This window comes from Trachinotus anak, unplaced genomic scaffold, assembly GCF_046630095.1.
Source record: "Trachinotus anak isolate AG129_WGS33_773 ecotype Australia unplaced genomic scaffold, CSIRO_AGI_Tana_v1 ptg000010l, whole genome shotgun sequence".
Classification (NCBI taxonomy): domain Eukaryota; kingdom Metazoa; phylum Chordata; class Actinopteri; order Carangiformes; family Carangidae; genus Trachinotus; species Trachinotus anak.
The window spans coordinates 24,873,758-24,889,363 of record NW_027273861.1 but is presented as its reverse complement, the minus strand read 5'-3'; the positions used below and the strand labels follow the sequence as shown (position 1 = coordinate 24,889,363).

General features: G+C 38.6%; 1 long non-coding RNA gene across 1 annotated transcript in view; it reads right to left on the bottom strand.

The window, feature by feature from the left end:
- LOC139626152 (uncharacterized) overlaps window positions 1-15,606 on the bottom strand; it is a 54,429-nt gene that overhangs the window by 26,597 nt on the left and 12,226 nt on the right. The gene's annotated exons all lie outside the window — the stretch shown is intronic.

The window sequence follows — 15,606 nt, the reverse complement described above, 5'->3', positions numbered from 1 at the left end:
GAGAGCGGTATAATGGAGTGTGATTAATCACATTACAGAGACATGGTGTGGTGACATGGCTATGCACACACACACACACACACTTGCAGGTTATAATTCTGAGTCATAACTGTCAGCAGTATAGTGGATCACATTGAGTTACAGGACTGACTGGCTCCAACAGGCCACTCCATGACAAAATAATACTCAAATTAGCAAAGAAATTAGACGTGACACAGAGCCATATTTTTGATACTACATCCAATTAATTCACCAACTTTATTTATGAAAAATGAGCACTCAGACAGATCAAATGTTGTGTCTTTTCTATGCTGAAAGTGTCTTTGTACCAGGAGGCCGGCAGTCAAGGGAAGCACAGCACTGTCTTCTGTATTTTCTAATACAAATCTGAGTGACAATCAGTGCAGCTATATTTGGTATCTAAAATCTAATTGCATCACATTTTTTTCCAGACTCTACATCTAATTTCTTGGCTTCAACTTTTAAGAAGTAGAACCAGGAAATGTTGTGATTTGATGTTTGAACACCATTTGTGTTTTAGTTTACCGATGCGCTCCCCATCCCAGTTTGGCTCGCGGCTCATGAGCAGCATCTCACCGCAGCACTGCAGAGCAGAGCAGAGCAGAGCAGAGCAGAGCGCAGACGATGACTGAAGTCTAGTGCTGTGATGCCATCTATTGGAGCCCCGGCTGCCTCCATTAACAGGACGCCACAGAGAGGAGAATCTCTTCAAAGCAAAAACCACAGAGCCACAGATGCGCAGCAAAAAGCAGCTCCAACGCTTCATACCGAACAAAAGAAAGGCGAATTATGGATGTATAATGGGTATAATTTTAGTCACACAAATAAAAGGTGAGTAAATAAAACTGACTGCATCTCTTGACAGTTTTTTAAACCAACATGACTAGTGTATATATACAAAATCTAAATCTAAATGGCAACCACAAGAGCAAAATGGGATGAAATAACAAATGTTAAAATTTGAATTGTTTGAATTAATTCTGTTCAAATTTTTTATCAAATAAATCAATGCATGTTGTTAAAGGAATATTGGTACTGATGACAGTGGCAGAAGTGTCAGCTTACAGACTCAAAATCACACATAGTCAAGATGGAAGGAAAGAAATTTGACTGGATGAGTAGAGTCTATACTGAAATGGATGAAAACAACAACATCCATTTAAGTCTTAAAAAAAAATAATCTGTGGGAATTTTTTTTTTTTTCCTTTCTCATTCAAATGGCAGCCAGTACAATCTGGTCTTTTGGTTTGTGAGGCAGGATTGTGAGACACTGCAGAATTGTGGATTACACCAGAAAAAATATTTTACTTCCTGGATATAAAGAGGTTTGTGAAGTCCTGCTCTCAGCTACCAGAAGGTGAAATCTACTGCATTAAATACAGAACATACACATCACACTTTTACACCTAATCTACCACATACACTATGCGCATAGCTCTGAATCTGTCCCTCTCTCTTCCAAGAAAGGCACATAAACCTGTACATTGCTCTCAACATTTTACACCATCCCTGTATGTGAACAGAATTCAGTATATATGTTCCCCTCTTTTTGCACATCAACAAAATAATAAAATTTATTGTCTTGACATTCATATAATAAAATGAGAATGTTTTATGTAAACAAAAAACAGACATTTGGTGTGGAAATGATATGAAAGAGCATTTGAATCTTAACGAGACTCAAACTAAGACAGCTCCAAGGAGAAACAGCGAGATCCACACACCACTTAGTGCTTAGAAAAACTGGACTAAACTAGGCCTTTATGAAAGAATCAATTTCCAAAGATATCCCTTAGAAATAAATGAATAACTGAATATCGCCTGGTATTGATAAGCACATCTTTAAAAAAGATAAACTATCTTTCTTGCAATATGTAATCTTGTGCGTTGTTAGGTTATATGCAATGTTGATCTAAATATGTGAGTGCACATACAGTACTTTACATGTTAATAAAACCTCAGACTGGACGTGGTTTGTGTATTTTTTTGTGCGTTTGGTGTAAATTTCCAGCATGAACTGCAACATGGATTGTGTATTACAGATACCTCTGCACACAGGATCCAGTCTTTGGCTCTAAGAACCTCTATGTTGTATGACTGTGATTAAGTTCCTCTGTGTGCTGGAGATAATGAAAACGATCCTCTTGTTCTCCCTCTCTCACTATCTTTCCTCTACGGTGTCTCTCTCTCTCTCTCTCTCTCTCTCTCTCCCTCGTCTCTTTATTCCCTTTGGTTTTACTGCAGGGGGCACTGATAGCACACTGCTGATACACACACAACACACACAGTATGTACATGTGCACACAAACAAAAAATACTCACAAAAAAAAAAAGAATCAGGCCACAAGAAGTGAATAACAAATGCTAGATGTATCAGAACAGCGAGTGTAGGAAAATATAGAGAAATTTCATGCAGAGATGGTAATAAACGCTTGATCCACTTGGTTCCCATCTACACGTTTCCTCCACACTTCTGCAAACCGGCTTCATCTAAATGTACTTAATCTACAGTGTTGTTTGTTTGGTTTGTTTTTTGTTTTTTGTTTTTTTTTACATCATATATTAAAATGAGTAAAAAGGACCATTTTGAAATATTTTTTAAAATTTAAACATAATCAGTTTGTTAAGTCTATGGGAAAACCTGTAAAGTTGTAAGCATTTGATATAAAAAAATAAAATAGTAACTACATACCAATGTGGCCACTGTCATACTGTAAATGACCTTCAGCTAACTGCACTCTGGTCTCTTTATGAAGGTTATATCGCTCACATGTGTGTGGAGCGGACCAACCCGGACTCCTTAGTTATTGTCCTTGGTGACTTTAACAAAGGTAACCTCAACCACGAACTGCCCAAATACAGACAGTTTGTTAATTGCCCGACCAGCAGGAGACTGCGGTCCTTCAGGGCCAAAACCTCTCGCCACAAAAACAGCTTCTTCCCGTCTGCTATCAGCCTTATCAACAAGGCTAGAGAGCCCCACTGTCACTGATCCCCCTGATCCCCACTTGCACCAACCACCAGCACAAATTCCTTGTATGTGGAACATACTTGGTAATAAAACTGATTCTGATTCTGATGTGTTGAAAAAGGTTGCCTGAATAAGCAGCCTTATGTTCAGGACCATGGACAGCACCTAATGGAGTCACCTACAGGATCTTTGTTATATATGCAAATATTCATGTTAATAAAGCACACTTTGCAATAATGTTCCCATGAGAGGTATCAGAGTAGATCATAAGAACTACAATACTGTATATACTCCTGAATGCTAAGAAGATAAATAGAAGAGATTGATACAGATGTAAAGACAAGTGAGAAACTAAAGTTGCCAATGATTGAAGAAAAATAACAAAAGCAGGTGTCTCCATACAGGGTGTGAGGGGTCACTGAAATGTTTGCTGACTATGAAAATGACGTGAATCATGAGCCTTCACAGCTTACAGATCTGAAACACACAGACACCTATGGGAGTTTGGTGTGGTCCATGTGTTAGAAAGTGTGCCCATCCACAGTCATCAGAATAACAAATGAGGAAAAGTAAAGTTCAGGGACGTGAGTTTGTGTTTTTCCATATCAGTATTTAATTGCTGCATATGAAAAATAGAATTATTATTAATATGTATATCTATTAATATACGGTACACTTAAAGTAGTCTCAGACTTTTGGACCCCACTGTATAATTGTTTCTAGGGACGCCAATCATGGCAGTATGTGTGTGTACACACTTCCAGCTCAAGGCTAAACACTGAATAGCACACATGAGGCTTCATCATCAAGCCCCGCTGCTAGCCAATAGAAACACAACTCCACTGACCTTGCTGCAAGGCCGCTGTGCTCTCTGAAGCCCCTTCAAAAACTTCCATCCATCTCCATCAAGTGTGCTTTATAATCTGCTTCACCAAAAGGACCTGCTGCACTGGCAACTTCATTTTTTGGAGATAATTAATTTACTCTCTTAGTGTGGATTTATCAATTAAGAGTCACTCCACTGGTGCACAATACAACCATTCTGCATTTTGGCGGAAAGTCATATGCAACACACACACGTGGCCACTAAGGTACACTTAAGGTATTGTTCACTTAATGTAACAAGAACCACTGGTTAAAATTTAAGATAGTGAACATAGTTGAATAACAAACATGTCAGCTAAGAATACTATCAAACCAGATGTGAAACTGTGACGTTAGGAACATTTTTTCAGTTCAAATTCCTTCTCAGAGGAATATCAAGCCCCCAGACCTCTACACCTGAAACACCTGAATCACATCTGAAACAGTATTTCTCGCATTTCCAAAGAACATTGTTACTCATAAGCTAATTCGTTCATAGTCTGGGGAATACTGTATTTCTCTAAAGAAAAAAGGATATAAGATTGTTTGCAACCCCAAGCAGCTGCCAACCATTTAAATGTTGACCAGTAGTCAATAACATACTGTGTCAGCTGTGTCATTTCAAATGGCTTTTATCCAAAGTGCTTTCATCCCTCTCATCAACACACACACACACACACACACACACACACACAAACACACACAAAACCACACTGACGGAAGCACTGATGGCAGCGAGCTACTATGCAAGATCCAAGTCTGACAATCTGCAGCAATTTTGGGTTCAGTGTCTTGCCCACGGAAACTTCACGATGTGGACAGGACTTTGGAGTTGATATGGGTTTGATAATAATCACTTATGAACAATAAGATCCCTCATGCTTTTTCATTCACAAACTCCAAAACCAACAGGCTAAACAGGAAAATTGTTCAAAGGAATTTACTGAATATGACAAAAAACTACGCAAGCAGAAAGGCATGAGAGAAATAAACTGTGGTCATCCATATTTTAAGTCTAAGTGTTTCATGACCTGTGTTTATGTTTTAAGAACAGGTGAAGAAAGGGTTTGCTAGGATAATTTTTCTTATGGGGTGAAATAAAAGAACAAATTTTGGCAGGTGCAAACATTTCTTTGTGTTGTTGTAATACTTTTCGGCCACAAGAGGCTGAAGTGCAGCCCTATCCCAGTCTGAATAGGATTAAAAGCATTTATGTTATCTTCCAGATAATAAGATCTACATCATAAATATGAATAACCACATTAATTTAAACTGCCACAATCAAAATGTATACAAAGTGCTACTGCTGTTATGAATGTATACCTATCATTTGAACACCATCCTTTTTTTTTTTATCTTAATTGGTCAAACAACACATTCATAAGTGGTTAGGTGTCCCTGTTACCATGACTACATTAGAGGAAACTAACATTAACTATTAAGTCAAATTAACCTAGGTTGTATCTGTTTGTTAGCCATGAACGATATGCTTTTCACTGGTTAGCTAGCCGGCTAACAGCTAACGTCAGTGTAGCTAGCGGTAACAGCAGATTAGTACTGATTAAGACCCATTTCTAAAAAGGGAACATAGAAAAATGAACATCATAAATTTATTTTCACACCTGTTTCAGCTTCTAAGACAGGAGAGATAAACACTTTAGATCAGACTAAGAAAATGGATCACCATTTTTTTTTTTCTCGTTTGCCTTCAGGGCTTCTATAGACGACATGTCCACACAGGTCAGTGTTTACGCACTAATGCACTTTTTGTGTTTTTTCTGTAATGGCAGATGTATTGATGGGTCATTGACTTGTTCGAGCATTTTCTTAGTAATTGTTCAACAGATTATATAGTTTCATATGACTGAGATGTAAAAGCTTCTCTAATCATTACTATACAAACTAGGTCTAATATTTTTGTCTTCCTTACTTAAGTGAGTTGTCCATTTTGTTTTTAGCTTATGATTTTCTTTGCGATTATTTGTTGTATTGTTGTATTTCAATATGATTAGGGTACTTGACTGAATTGTACTGCACTGAAAATTCACTTGAATTGTAAACCTGTCACTTTAAGGTACAGTATATATTTATAATATATTCTATATGCTCCGTTGTGTATTTTAACCTTTTTACTTATATGATGTGTTTAGTGAAATGTAGTGTTAAATATATATAATCTGTCCCCCGACAATGAGCTCACCAATGCAACAATCAACAAATGTTGTAATGGCAATAAAGTTGCCTTAACTCAACTTCTTCAGGAAGTACACCCTCTTGTTAGGTCTCTAACATTAAAGATGATCTTGCAAGAGCCACTCATGTGCCAATGTCTGTCTATCTTTTGACAAAAGGACATAAAGAGGCAACAGAGGCTACAACATGATACAGAGCGTACAGAGAAAAACTTAGTTGACTAAAGCACCTCCAGCAATTGAAACCAGCGTTTTTCTCATGGGGCCTTCATTTAATCTTCCAGTTGTCCACCTCTGCGTGCCGAGCCAGTGTTTGAAACTCACTTGCGTACTGTAAGAGGGTGACGGCCATGGACTGCGAGGCCACTGGGTCTATCTGATAATTGACTGCCAAATAAAGGGCTGTTCCTCTCTGGAGTCCTCTCTGACACCCACATCAATTTGTCTTCACTTAGAGAAGGCTTAGCCCAGCCCTTCAGCCACCCCTCCCCTCCTCTCCCTCCATCCTGCCATTCATCCATCCACCACTTCATCCCTCACACCCCTCCCTCTTTCCAATTATCCGTCCATCTATCTATCTATTGGCCCTGACCATTTATCCCTCAGCCTCTCTCCCTCCTTCGCTCTATCCCATCAACACCACTTCTTTTGACGTGCTAACAGCTGTTTGACAGTAATGGCTCTAAAAGCAGAGCAGGGTGCCAGTCGATGTATGTGTGTGTATGCATGTGTGTGTGTTTGTGCGACCATAAAGCTGTGTGCGTCTTCGCACATGTGTGTATAAGATAGACAAGAAGCCTTGAGGCCTCAAGAGGCTTTCATACTCTTCCATCAACGACAACTGTACACTCACACACACTAACACACAAACAAACAAACACACACACACACACACACACACACACACACACATACACACACACACAGACGTTCCAATCAATATTAGGTGTAGGTCTATTCAATCTCTCAGCTACCATGCAAGTACTATTTCTTGGTATAAATGATGAAAAATGCACTCTCGTATAAAAAGGCAAAAATAATATTCATTGTACTATCAACATGTTTTGCTAGACCATCAGATGAAGGACTAGAGCTGAAAAACAAATGCATGAAGACTGTGTGCGAGTATGCGTGTTTATGTTTGTGTGTGTGTATGTGTGTGTGTGTGTGTGTGTGGTTTGAATTGGTCTGTAGAGGCCACCAGCAATTATGAATCAACAATGTTCGATACCAAGCCAGTACTTTACAGAGAAATTCTTCATTAGTGGAAAGAAATTTTTGCATGTGACAATGCATTTGTGTGTTTTAAATGCATGCATGTGTGTGTATGTGTGTGTCTGTATTACCGCATGTGTGTGCGTGCATGTTCGCCCCCCCGTCATTTGTCCCTCCCCTCCCTAGACTGTGTATTGTGATGCTGTCAGCTTGCTGTTTGATGGATGGCAGACGATTACACGAGGCCTCATCCTCTGGCTCATCATCTGCACCATTAGTTATAGATCCACACACACACACACACACATACACACACACACACACCTCTGCTGCTGTTTATCCAGCCAGCATCTTCAAGGCAACACACTCACACAAAGACAGTGATGTTTCAGTTTGGCTTCTATCATGTTTCATTCACTTTCTTTATGTGTCTTGATCACTGCTGCTCCTTTCCTGCTTTTCACTTGAACCCCACACACTCAGTTAATTTATTACACACTGAAATACCAATTATATAGACCTCTCTTAAAAAGCAATGACAGATAAACAAGATAATAAGCTTGCAGAAAACACAGTGCAATAGAAAAGGTGGGTCATGTGTATATGCACAGTATGTGTAAATTAGTGTATCATGAGAGAAAAGAAGTTTCACTACTTTATTTATTGTAGATAACAGGGCTCTATGTTGGTGATAGAAGGCAGAGTGAGCATAAAGATCATCTCAGAGGTGAAAGAGACAAAACACTGCCAGCAGGAGAATAACATGTCAGCAAAGACCACAGACAAAAACACAAACATAGATTCACATTTTATCCTCCATTTACCCTAACACTATAGTTTGGAAATGGTTTAATTTACTAAATATATAAGTCATGTTTTAGAAATATTTTTACATATGAAACATCTCACAAAAAAACTAAGTAGAAAAACTCCATGAAATTGTTAAAAATGTTAAATATTGGACACATCTACTATTTTAGTTTAAAAATACCGAATGCTGCCACAAACAGATGCTTATGCACACAATATTGTAAGAATATGTGACCCCAAAGTTGGTAAAGGGAGATCATTTTTTGGCACAAATAACAATGAATGACCTCCTATAGTTGTTCTTGATTCTTGTTCTGTGCAGTTTGTGAAATTGGTGCTACAGCGGCAAAATATGACAACTCACAATGGAATGATTAAGCAAAAATCACATTTTTTTTCATGTGGCACTTCCCTTTAAAGCTGCACCATGCTTTTGCAACATAAAAATAACAACAAATACAAGCCTACTCCACGTATATTTAATTGATCGGTCTTTGGGCTAGTGACACTAACAGCTGCAGTGCAGAGTTGTCACATCAAAGTGCAGAGTTTTAACAGCCTGACATAGAAGATAATATCAATTCATGTTAATAAATGTGTGCTGTTTCCCATATAAGAATGAACCCATTTGACCACAGAAGATCAAGGTAACTGCATAAAGCTTCTAGCTGTATTCACTTTCTTTGTTATTCGAAACATTAGCTGCCTTAAGTTTTTTTAGGTTACATTCATAATGTAGGTGTCATGATTTTTTTTTATTTGTTAAACTTCTTTCTTCTGTCTCATACCTACCCAGACACTGACAGAAGTCATTCTTCAGATGTCATTCATGCACCTAGTTAGTCATATAAAGAGGTATGGCTGAACACAATGTGACTGCAGTGTCAAGGTCACGTTCACAGCTTTGAAACAAACTTTAATGAAGATAAAAAGCTTTATTGGTGGTTGCCTATGGCTGTGGCTTTTTTTTTGTTGATATTTTGTTGTTGTTTTTTTATACAATGAGCAGAACAAATTCAACTTACTTGCAACAGCAAATATGTTTTGAAGGAAATACAAGTGCGACCATGTTATGTTTTTTATTAACATGTTGTTAATAATCTATTTGGCAAGATGGAAATACGTTGATACTAAGGGTGAGTGACGTTCCCAAAAAAAAATCATATTGTATTGTATTGTGTTGGACACATAATCATCATCCTCGATCTGAATTGCGATCTCTGTTCCCAATTTTGAAACGTACTGTCAAGCATATCTTCTATTCTCTGAAGTTATCCTGTTAACTCGCTAACATCCAATACTGCTTCGTAGTACAGGCCTCAGGACAGCAAAGAACATGACTGAATACTTCCCTCAAAGTCTGTACAGTTATTTAGAAAATTATGTGGTCCTATATTTAAAAAAAATCCTTGCTAAACCATGAACTTTATAAAGAAAGAAATGAACTGCATGTCTAAAGAAGAGAAGGTTATGCTATGGCTAAAATGTGTGAAAGTTCACTTTGTTATTGGTAAAATCAAAGGATCTTTGTCAAGACTAACAAGGGACAGATGGTTTTTAAGACTTGGCAGATTCACAGGGAATCAAAACCATATTTGGCAGGTGTTACAAATCTGAGCATAAATCTTTCCACTTAGCGCCTTTAACTTTGAATGTACCCTCCCCTCTCACCTCTCAACTTTATCAGCAGGAGACGACTCCTGATTTCAGATCAACACCTGGAGCTGGGAGCTGCCCTAAGAATATCTAACCAGGAGGTTTAACAGCTTGACAGTCCCTTGGTTCCTCTCTGTCCACTAATGCAGCTCTTAACACTCATCACCCCTCGCTATAACCCTCATTACCTTATCAGGACAAGACAAAAGGGAATATTAACACTGCCTACACTGCTCAGGGGCCAAGCTGAGGTGTCACATCTAGATAGCACTTATTGCGGTGTGAGTCTCACCGTCCTCGTCCACTGATACAACCCTGTAAGCCTCTCATTGCCTTATCATCTTAAGACAATACCCCTGTGATTCCTCCCCTCCTACCACAGGAGTCGGTGTATTTACTGAAGTATCCACTGGTCATCCATTACATATGGCACCTGAGACTCAAACACACAACCACCAAACTTCACCTTAACCCCTCTGTATCCTCATTACCTTATCTCAGGAAGACAAGGCAGAGCAGAGGTAGCTGTAGTTAGCTTAAGGTCTGACTGATTGACTTTGCTAGCTTTTGGATTAGCTGTACGGCTAACGCGGCTCCTGCAGGCCAAGGTGAGGGCTGCCTTAATGCAGCAGCTTTGGGGCAGAAAGCTGCCTAATTTCAGCTTCTATCGCCGTTAGCAGGGCTTCAGGAGGCTTCGTCAGAGCCACAGTGAGGGGCTGCTAAGACAAAGTAGCATGAGGTTAATCCCAACACTGGAGAAGTCAGGAGGTATTAGTGGATATTCAAATGAAGGGACCAATTCACACCTGTTACAGTAGGTTTTCAAAGACTAATATGCAAGCACACAAAACAGCGCGGTGCAGTATATGTTTGAATTTAATTATATTTTACAAAGGAAGAAGAACCAGCTCCAAGAGAAACAAGCTATGTTTAAGTCACAGGGAAATTACATTTTGAAGGAGCTTTGCCTCTACATTTCACTGTAGGCTTTGGTTGTTACACGATGAAAGGCCAGCATGTAAATGCACACAGGACCTACCAACTTCTCCATTTTCACTGCAACTCTATCGTACTATATTTTGAGGCCATCTACCTGTGTGCTTCTACTGTGTGCTGTTTAGAGGAAAAATACATTTTTACAAGACAGGCAAGTTGTTTACCTTCACTCAAACTGCACTATGATCTGCTGACCAAAAAGCTGCTCACAAGCAAAAACACTCGACATGAAAAAATAGGATTTTGATGAGAGGTAGAGAAAGAGGGAGAAATAAAGAAAATAATAAAATGAAGTCAATATTCTCAGGAAAAGCAGTTAATAAAACCTCTTCATGGTGTCCCATTAAGGACACACATAACTCACTCTCAGGCCGTCTTTACACTAATACAAGTAAATTTGGGCATTCATTTCACACTACACTGACATTTTTCACCCCTTCATATGAAGCTTTTTGACAACACTTACCAGTGTGGAAAAAAGAAATCTGCAAACTGTTCTCCCACTTCATAGTTTAAACAGGTTGTAAAGCACTGATATATGATTAGATCCACCTTCAAGCGTGACACACATAACACCAACTTAACCAATGCCTGATCTCTCAACGTTCAACCAAACATACAAGCATCACCTTGTACGAAGTGCATGAATCTGAATGGATGTAGACAGACTTATAACAGGATACTTTAGTTGGTCTCATCAAGTGAAATTCTAGCTCACTCCTTTCATGATCACACATTTTGACAGTGTTCTGCGACTTGTAATATGCAGGTGTTCTCATTCTCATATTGTTTTGTTTATGCTGTCAGGCACCTGCATGTGTGAAAAGTGCAGGTTTTATTCCAGCTCCCGTTGGTACTATCCTGGCATTACTGTCAGTCTTGAAGGAAAGGTAGCATTTATGGCCTTTGATCATCTCAGTGTGTTATATTTATGGAGGTGCACAACAGAAACAGAAAGGCATGTCAAAGAATGCGCTCTGTGCTAAATCTGCTCGAAAGTAAAATAAGGAGGACGAAGAAACCTGTGTCCTTCTGTCAAGGAAAACACATACTGTGCGCAGATGTCTTTCACCCAAAACACACATCAGCACCTGATTAGCACACACATACACATGCCAACATTAGATGCATCTCCTTTTCTTCCTATTTTAAGCTGTATATTGTAAAAACCCTCTTACACACAGCTGTCCAGTGCTTCCACAAACACATTCACACACAAACTCCTCATGTGAAGTAACCAGGGAATTCAGAGTTCACAGGTTAAATACAGAAGCTGTCCAAATCAGTAGGTCAGCCAGTTGACAGAGGAAATGACGGGCTTAATGACTGGCTGCTGCTGCTAATGACTGCCTGTGCACAGCTAGCTGGGAGGAAGAGGAGCCCGATTGACAGATGCACACACACACACGCATGCAGGTGCACTCTCATACACACACGCTCACAGATTACGGATGAAATCAGCCCTCAGCCTCTCCTGTTCGATGAGCTGTAATTGGTGGTGAGACCCAACCATCCAGTCCTGAGCGGCGCAGGCCCCGCCCACTACTTTAACAGCCCATTAGCAGTTATTAGAGGGTCCTCAGGGAGCTGTACGGGTCACAACACACTGCTAACCTAACAGAAATTAATAACCCATGAGATTTAATGGAGACAGCGCTGCTACAATTAAATTCACAACAGTGTATGACACTGAAGCCTGTGAAAAGATGACGAAGCAGCTGGAAATAAAGATGCAATATTTATTTGGATACTTACAGTCGTGCTTGATGTCAACTGGTCCCAATACTGCAGGGGGGCGTCACAAAAGGTATTCTTAAAGCTTACAGCTTTATACCAGATTTAAAGTGCTGCTGCTAGCTTATAACTCACTTAACAACCAAAATACATTTTGATATGTTTAAGGAATATAAACCCAGTAGACCTGTCAGATCTTCAGGAAGATGTGAACTGGTAGTACGTGAAGCTGCTTTCAGCTACTGTGCTGCACACAGTTGTTAACTAACCTCCTGATGATCTGATGCTTCCCAACTTTAGCCACTTTCACATCCAATTTAAAAACACTGCTGCTCTCCTGTGCCTTTGATTTAAATTTTTCTACTGTATTTTTATTTCATTTACTGGGTTTGTGTATCACTGCACTGTGGCTGTACTACAACTGAATTCCTGGTATATTTGTATTTTATTTTATCTTATTCTATCCTTAATTTTTAGCTAATGCTACTCTATTTTAATTGAATTTACAATCCTTCTTACTGTGTTTTTAAATGTTGCTCTAACGCATTTCTTTATGTTGTGTGTACAAGCACTGCCTCTGTGTTTGTTCTATAAATTTAACTTGCTTTGCCTTACGGAAATACTCTTATACAGGTGCGCCAGAGAAGAGGTTAATATCCTCTAAATGCTTTTACATTGCATGTATTTAATGAATTACTGCATCAAACTTATGTTTCTTTCAAAGGACTCTTACTCAGAAAAATATTTGCAGGGACCTGAATGTAGTCTGATGTACTGAATCTATATTAACATGCAAGAGCACTGTGTGAAAATCTCCTTTTCAAGGAAAAAATAGTTGGTGAAGGTGAAATACTACAATGATTGAAATACTATGGCATGAGACTATGTAATTTAAATAACCCAACAGTGATAATTCAGTATATCCCTATCTACCTCTCTTATACTCTCTCTCTGTCTCTCACACACACACACACACACACACACACCTGGACTGGGAAGCGAGAGGTTGAGCGGTTTGTTGGTGACAATCAAAGCAGCGATGCATGCTGTGTGACTAAGTGACTGTAACCCTCCAGACAGACTGGGACTCTGCCTGTTAGTATGTGGCAACACCAAGATAGCTCATTACCCATTCTGTTCCAATTGAATTTTAACCAGCGTATTTGTTCCAGTGCAAATTCTGACATTTCAATATGCCCACAGAGAATTCAGCTCATTTGAATAAGGCACGCTTGTTTATTGTACCCTGAATAAAAAAAACAGGAGGAAGAAAAGTGTGAAACTTTACTGATAGAGTGGTGAGAACTCCATCTTAACAGGGTTTCGTTTTCACTGTCAGAAAGGCCAAAATATGACAAAACTAGTATTACAGATATTACTCTTTAGGTGGCAGCAAATTAATGGATGAGTTAACCATATACAAATCAGAGTTTTTGCTTAAACTGACATTTGACCATTATGAGTCCGGGAGCTTCCTGGCTGTTGTAGCTAGCTGTAGTGACAGTGTTTGCTACAGGTCTGATGGTGCTGACAGAAACTCCACAGAAAAGGACTGAACAGCCTCCTGCAGTCACCGTCCACTCTGCTGCTCCAGTTTATAGTTGTGTAGCATCTCATGACAGCCTCCAGCCACATAAACATACATTAGGTTACTCTCATATTAACTCACATTAAGTTAAATTGCTGGTGAGACTAACATAAAAACTGGTTAAAATGACTACAAATAAAACAGTAAAATGTCTTGATATAAAAAAATAAATAAATAACAGAAAAGTGAAGAAGGCAATAGCACAAAGTTTCCTCCACTCTGTCTGTTTTTTTTTTTTTTTGTTTGTTTTTTTTTAATTCATCTTTGTTGTGTATTGTCATGTTTATTTCATGGCTAAGAACCAAAGGAAACTACAATAAGCTCATAATCCATCTGTAAAGTTTGTCTGAAGTAATTTTTTGTTTAAGTTCTTGTGCAGAGCAGAAGAATTATTGCTATGTTTACCCACAGTTTAGTAACTTGCACGTTGATGTAGCAGTAGAAGTAAGTGGCTGAACTGTTGATCAGCAAAAAAAAACACTTCCTCGTTCACTCATTCATCTCTCAACATAAAATAGGCTGTCAATAATTTACTCTATACTGAGCAGTGCATTTAAGATTTTGATTTTGGACACCAAACACATAATTTTCAATTTGCACTGTGACTGACATGTAAAGTGGCATGACTGAAATTTTTGGTGCTATATAGTGCATAAATTCAGAGCTGAAACAATTAGTCAATAGACAGAAAAATAATTTGCAACTATTCTGATAACTGATTAACTAAGTCAGGGTTAGTCAGGTTCCAGCTTGTTAAATGGGAAGATTTGCTGCTTTATTTTGTCATGTACCATAATGAAGTGAACACTTTTGGGTTTTGGGACTTTAGTTCAGACAAAACAAGATTGATAGTAGACTGATAATTGATAATGAAAATAATGGGTGTATGCAGCCCTGCATAAATTTCACGCTTAGTATTCACACAAATAAAATGGCGGAGAACGGCGTAAATGTAACGCACATGGCAGGAAATAGGGAGTGATTATGGTCATGTTACACAATTTTAACATAAGCAGCAAATCTATAATGTAGTGGATTTGGTATGAGTTTTATAATTATTTCCTAGTTGTCGTGACTCCATTATTTTATTGCATCTGGCCACTTCATTGTGGATTATCGCTTTCATGCTGTACTGCTCATTTAACCTGTGGTTTTGAAATTGTCTGTCCTTACGTGATGACATCATCTGGAGATACAACCTGAAGCTGCTCTGTATGTAAAACAAATAAGGAAAATCAGCTGGAAACTCTGCCATGACTGACATGTAGAAGCTCCTATGGATGTAATATCTCCTATAACAAACCCGCTGTACACCCACCATCATGATTTCACATACTTAATACTCTCAGACTCAGAGTGTTGACAAATATTGATTTCACTGTACAGTTAAGTTCTGTCTCTGTAACAATGATATTATCTGAGAGGAAGTATCACTATAGAAACAATGAAGTTTTGCCATTGAAAAAACAGAATTAACCTAATGTTCAGTATACACAAGGGGTGATTAAATGACAAAATGTTACCATTTACTTTTTAGATGTACCTGTACTACAACTACT